Below are 12,173 nucleotides of genomic sequence, written 5' to 3'. Positions count from 1 at the left end.
GCAAAAACAGGGCCTCACGGACTAACTTGCATCACCTGGTTGGAAAAGTGGTGTCTAGCCCTGCAAACTTAAATTCTTGCAGCCCCTGCAGGATGGATGGGCCTGGTACAGAAAGTTCAACGGGATACTGGGCCTGCAAGCTTCTGTCACGGCACAGGTCCCCCTTGGTGCATGGCAGGACCAGGCAGACTCACTCACTGCCCCCGACAGAGCTTGGTGGGGTAAGACACCCAAGTGCCTGGTACCACTAGAATTGTACTGTGGGATTTGATTACCAAAAGTGAAGCTGTCAGATAAAAAGATGGGAGGTGAGAAGGTATGGAAAGTGCACAAACGAGGGGGAGCTGCTTTGGCAGAAGCTGAGATGAGTAAGTGTGAGGGATTGTGGACTTGGGGGAACGCTAAGCGACTAAATACCCAAGAAAGATGGGTTTAAGATACATTCCTTTCTTCTGCCTGCCTCCTGCCTCTTTGGGAGCTTCATGTGAGCCCAGTGGTACCACTGGCACAGGGTTGTGCACTGAGAGAAGGATTTCACTGTCAAGTGGAACAGCAGCTGCTCCTTGCTTTCAGGTTACAAAGTTCCTAATGGAAAAGGCTGTGCCTCAAATTTCAGAGGATCCCAGAAAAAGTGAGCCAGACATATACATCTGAGAGTAATATTTGGCCTGTCGTGCTTTGATCCTTCAGTGAATATTGAATTTTAACTATTAAAAATACATGAAAAGTATTCAACAGCAATCCAACATCACCTTCACCACAAAAAATAAACCTTCCTCAGTTTTGTTGCTTTCTTGAAGTTATAAATATGTCAGAATATGTGCTGAATTTCTCCCTGTAAAAGAGCTGAAATTTTGCTTTCTGCTAATAATCTTCTTCACTGTAGTGATTACAGAAATTTATATACTTTGGCAGAGGTTATCTGGAAGTCCAAGTCCAAAGGCATTAGTCATACTACAGAAATGACAAGCATTATTAGCCTTTAGTTTAATTTATTAAGTAAAATGACAGTCTACAAAACAAGGAAGTAATGGCCTGTGGTTAAAACTGGCATGGACTGACAAGTTACATACAAGCAAAAACTTTGTGAAGCAACAGTGATGGAGTAAAAAGTGACAGTGCACACAGACAATTTTCATTCCTGATCGAACTATTTTGATGATGGTACATGTCTGCACCTGCCAACATTATTTTTGATTAGTCCAGTTGCCACATGTGGAGTTCCCCCTATGGAACCCCCAAACTAGGTCACCAATGCAGGATGCCGAGAGTCCTGGGAAATTTCGGATTCATGCATCTCCTCCTCCAGTTTAACTTGTTTTGAAGGACCCAGCTGTTGTGCTCTTGCCCGTCCAAAAAAAATACATAGTAGGACTACCATGGCTGCTCCATGGGAGAAGTTAAGCTGGAAATTTGAAGAGTAGAAGATGTAGTACACAGATTCATAATTATTTAACTTTAATTATTCATAGATAATTCATTGGAGGAATAACCTTTCCTGATTTGAAATGGATTCATTTTACCAGTCTTTGAGTAGCAGAAACTGATTACACTAAAAACAAGAAAAAATAGCCCATGGTACTTTTCCAGAGGAGATTTTGTCAAAATCCGAACAATTTCACAGGAAAATTAAAATCCATTTCTGATATCTTGATAACCTAATAATAATGTTTTTAAATATTGCTTTCCAAGATGAAACAAACGTTGAAACTGGAATTGTACTGGGGACAGAAATTTCATTTTCCAAACAACCATGTTAGAAACTATAAACTAAAGGAAAATTAGATAGTCTGCTTTTATTGAGACAGTCCCCAAGTAACACAATCTGAACAGATTCAGTGGTAGAGCTGGTCTGGAATGATTTGATGAAACATTTTTGATCTGAAAGCAATAGCTAAAAGTAATCTGAATGATTTTATGGAAAGTAGTCAGCTGAGAAGAATTTGCAGTAAAATAAAGTCCAAGGTGCATCAGAAAACTGCCAGGCTTCGTACCAAATTGCCTCATGATTTGCTTGAAGGACAAACTTCAATATGTGGCTTGGCTGCTTCTTCATGAGAAATCCCTCATCCTAGGTATTCCTGGGCTTTCAGGGATTTACTCCTGCTGCAGTCCTACCATAAGGCTGCTCATGAGATATGAAGTCCCCAAAAACTGTGTTTCCTGATCAAGGCCATAGTGACTCTGCTTTGTACCAGTGAGAAGACCCAGGGCAAGGAGGAAAAGTGTGGCTGCTTCTCCTCTGAACTCTCAGTTCTGTGAGGTGATAGTTTGTCCTGAGCTAAGGATCTTTGCTGAAATACCTGCTTCATTTCTTGCTGTCTGACTCACCTCAGCTCCCAAAAGCCTCCATGAGAGAACTGGGCAGCTGCGTCTCTATTTTATTTCAGGAAAACAGAGAAGTACTCACTTTTTCCCAAAATAACACAGTTTACCGAATGACGTTTACATTAAGATTTTCTACTTTTCCTGCTATACTGGAGGCTCACTGGGTGTTTGGGATTTACAATGATATAGAAGTCCTGAGTTTAAAATAGCTTTACCTCATGGTCTCAGGGAAGAAATCAAATCCTGCGGAAGAACACCCCACCCAGAGAAGTTGCTACCTATCACAGAGTCTTCTAACCCAGGAGTTTCCATCTTTCCAGAGTCAGAAATAGAGATATTTCTTCTTCAAACTGAGAGCTATAAATATCAGCTATTGCTAGCAGCCTAAGAGAGAAGAGTGACAATAGGTCAATCTTTCCCTACATATCTATTCATGTCTATGTTAATTATCTCATAGATTTATTAAAGTCTCATGGTGTTACAAGCATAGAATCAAAGTTCATTAGAAAGATCACCAAACACTGTATGAGTTCAATCACTAAAGTGACTCAACTGTAATTCAGGAAGTCAACTTTTAAGTTTGCTTTGCTATTTTAATAGCAAACATTGCTGGAGCGTGATAACAGCAAGCTCAGGGACTGTAGGACTGGATGCAGGTGTGTCTGTGGTGTGGAACTTGCATGACCTGCAACTCTACCTTAACCAGATTAATCTTGCAATTGGTTTGAACCTGATTTTGCATTAGATTTCTTTTCTTATAATTATCGAGTAAACTAAAATGACTGTATACATGTGCAAAAATATCCATTAAAGCTGAAATAAACCAAGCAGCATTTATGGGATCAACCATAATAACATGGCACTTTTTTTTTCCTCCACTAACAACAAAATATATCTTCCCCTTCACCCCACACAAACCTCTATGGCTCCATTTGTAATTGACCATTGCTGCTGTTTGTTACCCATGGAAGTAAAATATTTGCTATAGATAACTTTGACATAACCTAGGCCTGGACAAAGTGAGGTTTCCTGATAAACACACATAGATGTGAAAAAATACACCAGCAAAGACAGTCTGTGACAAATGTTCAAGCAAAAACTCATGGATCATATTAGATTTACTTGCAATTAAATCTGAAATTTGCATGTGGGTGGTAATTTATCTGGGGAGACAAAATCTGAAACAGGTCTCTTACCACAACACCTGCAAGGAATATCTAGCCTAAAATTCAGTTTTCCATCTGGAGGGAATAAAAAGGGGTGGGAAGCAGAAGCTAGGCCTAGATAGCCCACACAGACACATTTCAGAGAGACCAAATTATATCAGCCAAAAAACCTGGAGCTGGGACTTTGTGGAGGTCCAAGCCTGCTGCTGGTTATATTTGGGAGCAGAGTAGTGTAGGTAGAAGCTGAGGTCTTTCAGCAGATGTACTGGCACACTCACCATAGCATTGCAGAATTGTGTCAAGGGAAAATTATTCATCTCTGGTTCTCTGTCTGAGTTTTCAGTAGCTGAAACTTTCTGTTTGTGAAATATTTCCTTGGTGTGCGAATTGCCCTCTTCTGCTACTCTTCTGAACTTCCATGCTTCGCCCAGTACAGTCTGAAAGACTGTATAAGAGTCCTATAAAATCAGATGTGTGGTGCCAGATAATGATTTGCCAAACCTCATTTATATGAAAACTATCTCAATATGGTTACTGCTGTGGTGATCCAAAGCAGAAAGTAATCTATTCACAAATACATGTATTCATCCACTATACTTGTCTTTGATGGGTACGTACCAGTAATTTAGCAAGTGACATGTTCTGACATTCACTTCAGAAGTTCAGCCTGTCTCAATGCCACAGCAGCACCAGTAATATAAAGTACACTGACTTTCTCTCTAGAGCAACATTATTTATGCATGACACAGAATAATGCCTAACAGGAGCAATGAAAGGAAGAAAAGTGCAACGAGTTAGTGTGTATATGATATGACCTTGTTAACATTTCACTGCAGCATAATCTTTCTGTACTTTCAAGCATGATAAGTTAATGCATGCCACTGTGAGATGCATTGGAACTGACAGATAGACATGCATTTTAAAAACTCGGTTCAGCAACTGTCACTTTACCATTAACCAAAACGTATGAGGGACTGAAGAATGATGAGGAGAAACCTTATGATAAAAATCCTTCCTTGTATTCCCCAGAATACGTGCAAATACCCTGCAGCTTCCATCTGGAAAATTTGATGAGAATAATCTAAATGAGAAATGTATATTGTGACAAACAACTGAGAGTTTAATCACAATTCTGAATGTTGGCATGAAAGGTTGATAATTTCTTCTGAATCTGAGGACTTGGTACCCATGTAGAAAACATCCAGACAGGGCTGAAGAAGGTGGTCTTGGAAAAAGTTATATAGCTCAAGCTGTGTGTATATTTAATACAGGATCTCTCTTAGGAATAAATCTGGAAAGAATGAATGGCATGTGATTAAGACACGTATTTTTGAACTCTATCACTGTACAAGCTTGCTTAGATTAGGGATTTTGAAACTGGCAAAGCATTTTCTTCACCACTTATGTGACAAAGAAACTTGACTAGAGTGGGTTAATTGTGTCAAGAGGATGTTGAATGACACAACACAAATGTCTGGTATTATTTGCTTGATCCATAATATACCGCTGTCAGTTCAGGATAAAAAACTGACAAAGACAGATTTTTCACATCAAATACTATACAGACAGAGAGCAATCCTGCTGCATACATTTGGGGTAATTCTGATGGCTGAGAATCTTTGGCAAAACCGCTTGACCTTTATGTAGTAGAAGCAAGATTTAGATTTTTTCATGTGTGGAGAAAAATACTGTCCCATGGAACAAGTAGTGCAGTCCTGACTGTGTTCTTCCCATGGAGTAGCACCTTTCACTTTCTCTTTCAACCAAAATGTACTAACTGAAAAGTAATAAATGGTTTTTGTAAAATCCAAACTAAACCTCAATTGTAAAGACAGCATTAGCCAGCGAAGACTTCTTCTGTGAAGACCACCCTGCTTGCATGTCAGTTTTAAATAGTTTGAAAATCTGTTCACTGTCTTGCTTCTATTCAACAGCAACTCCTGCCAGAAGCCCCAGCCATTCTGTCAATGTATTGTATGGTAAGTCCTCTATGTGATGTTTCTTCTAGTCTTTTACTTGAGTTTCTCAGACACTTTGTAACATAAAAAAATACTCTTCTTCTTCTTCTTTGAATCACTAGAATGGTTCTTGATGAAGCTCTGGTGTAGAACCAGATTTTTTTCCCAAAATTTGGTAGCATTTGAGTACTGGTGAAAGGAATTGGTAGTGACGTGGTATTTGAAGATAGCTGGAAGACTCTTGAAAGATGAACAGCTAACTATCCAAACAAACTACTGCGGCCCTAAAGGGGACCTAGGGCTCCTTTGTGTGCTAGGGATATGAAATACTCATTAGAAAAAAACCCAAACAAATTTTCTTAATTCTTTTTTTTTTTAAATGTAACTTCTGAGGAGTAATTGAAATATATGTAGTAGTAACTTTTTTTGCTTTAATAATGACGAATACGTATGTATGTAGAACATTCAAAAATATACTTTAAAAAAATAAAATGAGAAATAGGACACTACTGTAGAGAGAGGTTAGCTACCCATAAAAGAAAAAGTAATTTTCCCTGACAGTTTCTGTATGAAATAGAGGGAGAAAAATAAACCAGAAAGCATTAACAGTATTGTCTTGTAAACCAAAGGAAATGTTAACCATATAGGTCTGAAACAGTTGGTCTCGGGCTCTAATACAAAAACCCCCATATTTCTAGATGAAAAGCTTGAAAATGTATGTGATATCCCTATAGTTGTATTCACAGTAATGTAGTACATGCAGTGAAGTGTTGTATGCTAACAATAAATTTGGCCCACAATATATTTTTGAAATTATAGCTATTGGAATTATAGTTGCCATAACATTGTAAAGTTTAATTACAGAATAAATGCACTGGAAATACCTAATCATTTCACTCGGAATACCGTTCATTGTTGAAAGTGGTTTAAATCACTGAAATTAAACAGCAAATGCAGCAATAAAGTAAATCAGTAATAACATCTTTTTAGACATTATTCCATCCTTTTCTCTATTTTCATTCTAAGAGAAAAAAATTTCCTGTAATTTTTCTTATATTTTTCTCAAGGGTCTAGTTTTTCCATCCCAAGCCTTCCAAAAGGATTGAAGGAAGGATTAAGGAGGATGTCTTTCTGAAACTCTTCAAACTCTTTTCCATGACCATAAATTATGAAAGAAAATTTGTTAAGAAGTCCAATGACATAGACTGTTTTCACAGCAAGAATCGTATCTCTTTCAGGCCAGTCTTAGACTGAAAGAAAATAAGAGGGAAAGGGAAAAGAAAGGAAGGCTAACACTGGCTCCAGATCATCTATGAACTGCACTTGTAACAGTTGCCCCTTTATCAGGAGACCAGAAATGAGGCAAATGTAAACTTCAGATCTGGATCTGGATCTTCCCTGTTTCTTTTGTATTCATGTCAATGTTTTCTTGTAGTTTCATTGCACAGAGAGGAATCTGCTGAAAAATGTAGATTCCAAGTGGAAAATTTCCAAACTCCATGGTGATGTCCTTCTGCGTTTGGCTTCCAGCTGCAAACCTGAATCCACATTTGACCTTTAAAAGAATTTGGGATAGTCTTTAATTTTTGTTCTGCCTTTGGAGGGTGTGCCACTCCCCATTACGATCACAGCTGCAAATAGAGCACTTCATCTGATCCGTTTGTATACAGCAAGATGCATCTTTCATGCAACCATGATGGACATACTTAGTAATAACAAGTGGAAGGCTGGCTTCTTTTTCAATATGCTCAAGTAATCCCCAATCTTAATACAATTTAAAGATTTTTTCTATCTTAATAATTATATTAATCCCAAGACAATTACCAAAGTCAAAAAAACCTTTAATAAACAACTTTCACAGAAATTATAGCTTCCAAATATGGTAGAGATATGTTAAAGATCTTAGAAAAAAGAAACAAGTATTTGGCCTCCATTAATCTTTTGAAGTTTCTCATCATCATTATTATTATTATTAACTCAGTGAAGTCAGTATACTAAAGGAGATATAAATGTTAATAATTGTTTCCCATCAAGTGTTTTGTTTTAAAACTGTATATCACCAGTGATGGATAAAGCTCTAGAGGTTTCGACATGAGGTTGTTCATATAAACAATTTGCAGTTCATATCTCTATCTGTTTTTTTCTGAGATTGGAACCAGACTAAAGAGGAAACTTATCTCCCTGGGGAGATTGAGAAGTGTCTGTGCTTTCAGAATAGAACAGCTTGGTTTAAAAATGACACTGATATCTGAAAGAACCCTAGGACTTGTTTCTGCAGAATTAAAAGCAGCATTCATTTTTCCTGTTTTCATATTAGAGCAGTTCTGTGCCAAACCTGCCTTAATCACTTAAACTGAGCAATGTTTTAATGGCATATGAGAATCATGATGAAACATAAGTTCCTTCCACTTTATTCATCCCCTCTCAGTTCTCCAAGTTCTTCTCTTCATCCGGTTCCCTTGAAAACAATCCCTGTCTTCAGCAGCTTCTTCTTAATTCTAGCACTACACGTCTTGCCATCCTGGGTGTCTACTGCCCTTTCATTTTTGCCTCTCATTCGATTCCCTGACATATGATGCTGAGCCCTACCCAAAACTCGAGGGAGTTGCACTTAATTTTGCACAAAGTGGTGAATTTTAAATCCAGATCCAAATCTGCAGTTTCCTGTGTCTTTGGACTCTTTTGATACAGCTTTCCAGCTTTGGCACTCCCATGCTTATTTCAAATAAACATTTCCCCAGTGTGTGGGAGTGCTGTTGTTTGGGTCAGAGAACTGGAATTCTGGAGTCAGGAACTCATATTCTCCTAAATTACTCCCTTCATAGTCTTTATGACTAGCTGTTAACTTGTTTATTTAAATGGCACTGACATAGGGTGTTTCTCTTTTTTTTATGCCAACTTGACACATAGTTGACATAATTTTTGAAAGCTCTGTTTATCTAATTTAGAAACCAATATCACTTTGAAGCTATGAAAATTGGCACAGAGTGTCTTAGTTTGGCTTCTACAAAACTGAAGCATATTAAGTCAATGGCAACTTTTGAAAATGAGGCGTTAATACATTCAAATTATCCATCATCTACCCAAATAAAAGGCATATTTACTAACCTCACAAAATAGGGTTTGGTTGCTTTTATTTGCAGACCCAGCTGCCTTCCCAACCTTCTTATCTTCCTGACATCCAGATGCTCTATTCTTCCAGTCACCAGGAGGGTTGTCAAAGGTCACAGCCTGCGGATCACTGAATTAGATTAGCTTTGCAAATTACTATAGCCCTAAACCCTCTTGTCCTAGATAACAACAAAATGCTACTAACTTGGTTAATGATTTTTTTACCAGATTATTACTATCTCCAAAAGTGCAGTTATCACTCCTTTTAGTGCACTTACCATGTCCTTCAAATTTTGCAAAGCACTGCATGCCCTTTTACAGTAGCTCAGGAGCAAGCCTCTATTAAAAACAGCACGTTTTCCACTTTTACTTGTTTTACTTAAGCAAAGAACTTTGTCACAATGATTTTCCTTGCTTATAGGATGAACTATTGATTCATATCATCACTGTAAAGAAAAATTAACATTCTCTCAGAGAGTGCTGGAATTTGGCTCTCAAAATGTACTGGAAAAGCAGAGATAAAATTTATATTCAAGGCAATTTCTGTGCTACACATTAAGCCAAGCATCTGAGTTTTCCTTTCAGAAGCTCATCAAGATGTTATTGCCAAATCTCACTGTTAAACCAAGAGACATGATTTGGGGGTTTTAATTTTGTTTCTCTTATGGGTTTACATTTTTTTCAGATCTAATTTACATTTTATTCTACATCTGCCTTCTTAAGAGATCAAAGTGTTCATACACTGTACAAATGTAGGTTTCCACACCCATTCTTATTTTTTCAGTTTTAGGAGGCACATTATAACATGTGAAATCAGTTTTCCGCAGAGCCAATAGTAACAGAAGCACATATTTCTGCAGATTAATAATTCTCTTTACTGTAGATCTCATAAATTCTTCTCCTCCCTTTTCCTTCTTCTCTCATGATTTTAAAGTCCACCCAGTGATTTCAGTCATCAAGTCACATTTATACAATTATCTGCTTCAAAGACATTTTAAAGGAGAAAATTAAAAAAAAAGATGAATTGGCAACATGAACAATTTTGTCTTTACTTTAATAATTACCATAACCATTTAAAAAAAAAAAGGGAAAAAAAAACCACACAAAAAAACAACAAAAAAACCCCTAAACCAAAACTAAAAACACTTTCTGACTTAATGTGGAAAACATCTTTTCTAACTTGGTAGTATACACCATCACTATTATCACCACCACAAAAAACAAGAGTAGGAACCAGAACTGGTGCATGAACCTAGATCATCAGCTCCACAAAAGAGGATTCTTTTGGGAACACAGTTGGTTTGGGTTTCCTGTCCCTAACTTTAACATTCTGAAAGTTATGTGTTTGCTCTGAATTAGTCATGTAGGCTTTCTCAGCAAGCAATCTTGCATTTTGAATAGATGAGTATAGGTCACCCTCTGGAACTGGCTATGTCTCTCCATAGATTTCAGAGGGACCTACATGACTGACTTAGAATAGATGTTAAATTTTTGATAGGTAAATATAGGTATGTTTTCATAATGATGGAGCTGTATTATTACCGTGTATGTAATGCACAATGTATTTGTGCATGAGTTTTGCTGTACACATACATAGATACACATATAAATGCATATAAATATATTTTTATATGTTATAAACAAATTCCACACTCTAGGTATATCAAAGTTGGGCTAATGAAATATAAACAGTTTAGGTTGCTTTCCTGCAACCAAAATTTAAATTGATCTAAATTGCTCTGTCCCTTAGGCTGAAAACAAACGTGTTTGCTCCTTGCAATTCAACCCAATCTGGTGCAGTCAAAATGATTTACTATTAAAGGTCACAATGCCCATGTAACAATACAAACATGCCCAGGTAGCAGTTTAACTATAGCACAACAAATCCAAAGCACTGCTGTGGCCAGGGAGAAGCAGCAAGCCAGCCCAGGAAGCAGGAATCACAAATGTTCAAGCCACTGATGGTATCTGAAACCTTACATACAGTTACTGGAGAAGTTCACAGCTTTTATCAGCATTTTGCTTTATAAACAAAAACCCCTGAGTCAAAACAATGAAGCGCTTCTCCCCCTAGTCTTTTAAAGGAATGTAAGCAGAGAAGCCCAGAAACTATATCAAGAATGTGCAAATATTTCCAAACCTTTCCTGAATTCTTTTAAAGTTACTGATTCAAAAAATGGTGGTGAAAATGTTCAGTTAAATGTATTAGTAATTTAGAGTACCATGAAACGATACCTTTATTATGATGTATTATATCCTATATACAGCAGCTGTGGAGCTGGCAACCATGATCTGATATATACACATGATACCATATGGTATGATGGCTGACCTATCCGGGTGAGATATGGATTATGCAAAAATTCAGAGCTGGTACAGCTAATACTTGGAGCGTAGGCAGAGCTGATAGGACAGTGTGGCATTTGTTTTCCTGGCACCTGAACACAGATGGTAGCTCTAATTACAGGCTACTGGCCTCAGGAATTCCTCCTTCATGCTGTTTTTATTTTGGTCTGTTTTCAAAGGATATATTTCTTCTTTGGTACCATAAGGACAACAAAATAACAGTCTGAGGCTGCTGTTATTACGATTTCTAAACAGCAAGCATAATAACATATATGGGTGAAAAGGCTATTTCATTTTATTTTTCAAACACTTAGAAATGCAGATAGTGACCTTGCTTGGCTTGTGTTAGTGGAACAACATTTTCATTGCAGTAAGAAGTGTAATTGCATAGAGGTTGAATCTCCTCTTATGAATGAAACATATTAATAGGTAGAGTTGTATATGTATTATATAACCATGTTCTTGTTTTATTTTCATTTTTATGGATTTCTAGTAGTACTTGGTAGCAGTAAATTACTGTGCAGTTACCTAAATACCTTTCTGGTCCTGCTTTTTCAGACTTCCTGCAGGCTCACCAGTGAAAAGCACAGTGAGCAAGGTGGACATTACCTTTCCATGGTAGTGCCCATCAGTGCTCAGCTGGACCAAAAATAGTCAATAAGCTGTGCATGATTTCCAAGTCCTTAATTTCAGCAGTTTTTTCTTTGATTTATTACCCTTTGCCTATTTTCAGATAAAAAATACAGTAGGAAAAAAATGGCTGTGCTTTTTGCTCGTTTGTACTTCAACACTGCATATTGATGACTAAGGATGAATGTTATAAAAAAATCAGCACGGTCATAATAATTATCTAGAAAAATAAACAGCAGTGGCCCTCTTACAGAGCTGGTCCTCCATATTAGCTAATAAAACACTGTCAGAAAATGTTATGTTCCAGTGACAGAGTCTTTTCTGAATCACAGAATATTCTGACTTGGAAGGGACCCACAAAGATCAACAAATCCTGCTCCAAAGTGAATGGCCTGTACGGGGATCAAACCCACAACCTCAGTGTTTTTAGCACCATGCTCTAACCAACTGAGCTAATATAAGTACATCAGTACTGCTATATACTACTTAGAATTTCTCTAAAGGTGGGGAGCTGGAATGGGAGAGAAATCCTGGCAGAAGCACAAGGATTTCTTAGATGGAGTCCACCCACTGAGCTGTTTAAGCAGCTGTAAGCAGAAAAATGATGCAAGTGGGATCTGAAAATGATCATCAG

The 12,173-nt window shown here is 37.4% G+C and overlaps 1 long non-coding RNA gene across 1 annotated transcript in view; it reads right to left on the bottom strand.

The window, feature by feature from the left end:
- Positions 1 to 986: 986 nt before the first annotated feature.
- LOC120322980 overlaps positions 987 to 12,173 on the bottom strand; it is a 45,877-nt gene continuing 34,690 nt past the window's right edge. The window contains exons 4-5 of the long non-coding RNA XR_005563010.1: positions 8,561 to 8,683; positions 987 to 7,007 (exon numbers count right to left, since the gene is read on the bottom strand). This is a non-coding gene — a long non-coding RNA (uncharacterized LOC120322980). The remainder of the gene's footprint in view (positions 7,008 to 8,560; positions 8,684 to 12,173) is intronic.

The sequence above is a fragment of the Pipra filicauda genome, unplaced genomic scaffold, assembly GCF_003945595.2.
Source record: "Pipra filicauda isolate LSUMZ 115617 unplaced genomic scaffold, ASM394559v2 scaffold105_size2325265_pilon, whole genome shotgun sequence".
Lineage (NCBI taxonomy): Eukaryota > Metazoa > Chordata > Aves > Passeriformes > Pipridae > Pipra > Pipra filicauda.
This window is presented reverse-complemented; position numbering and strand designations above follow the sequence as displayed.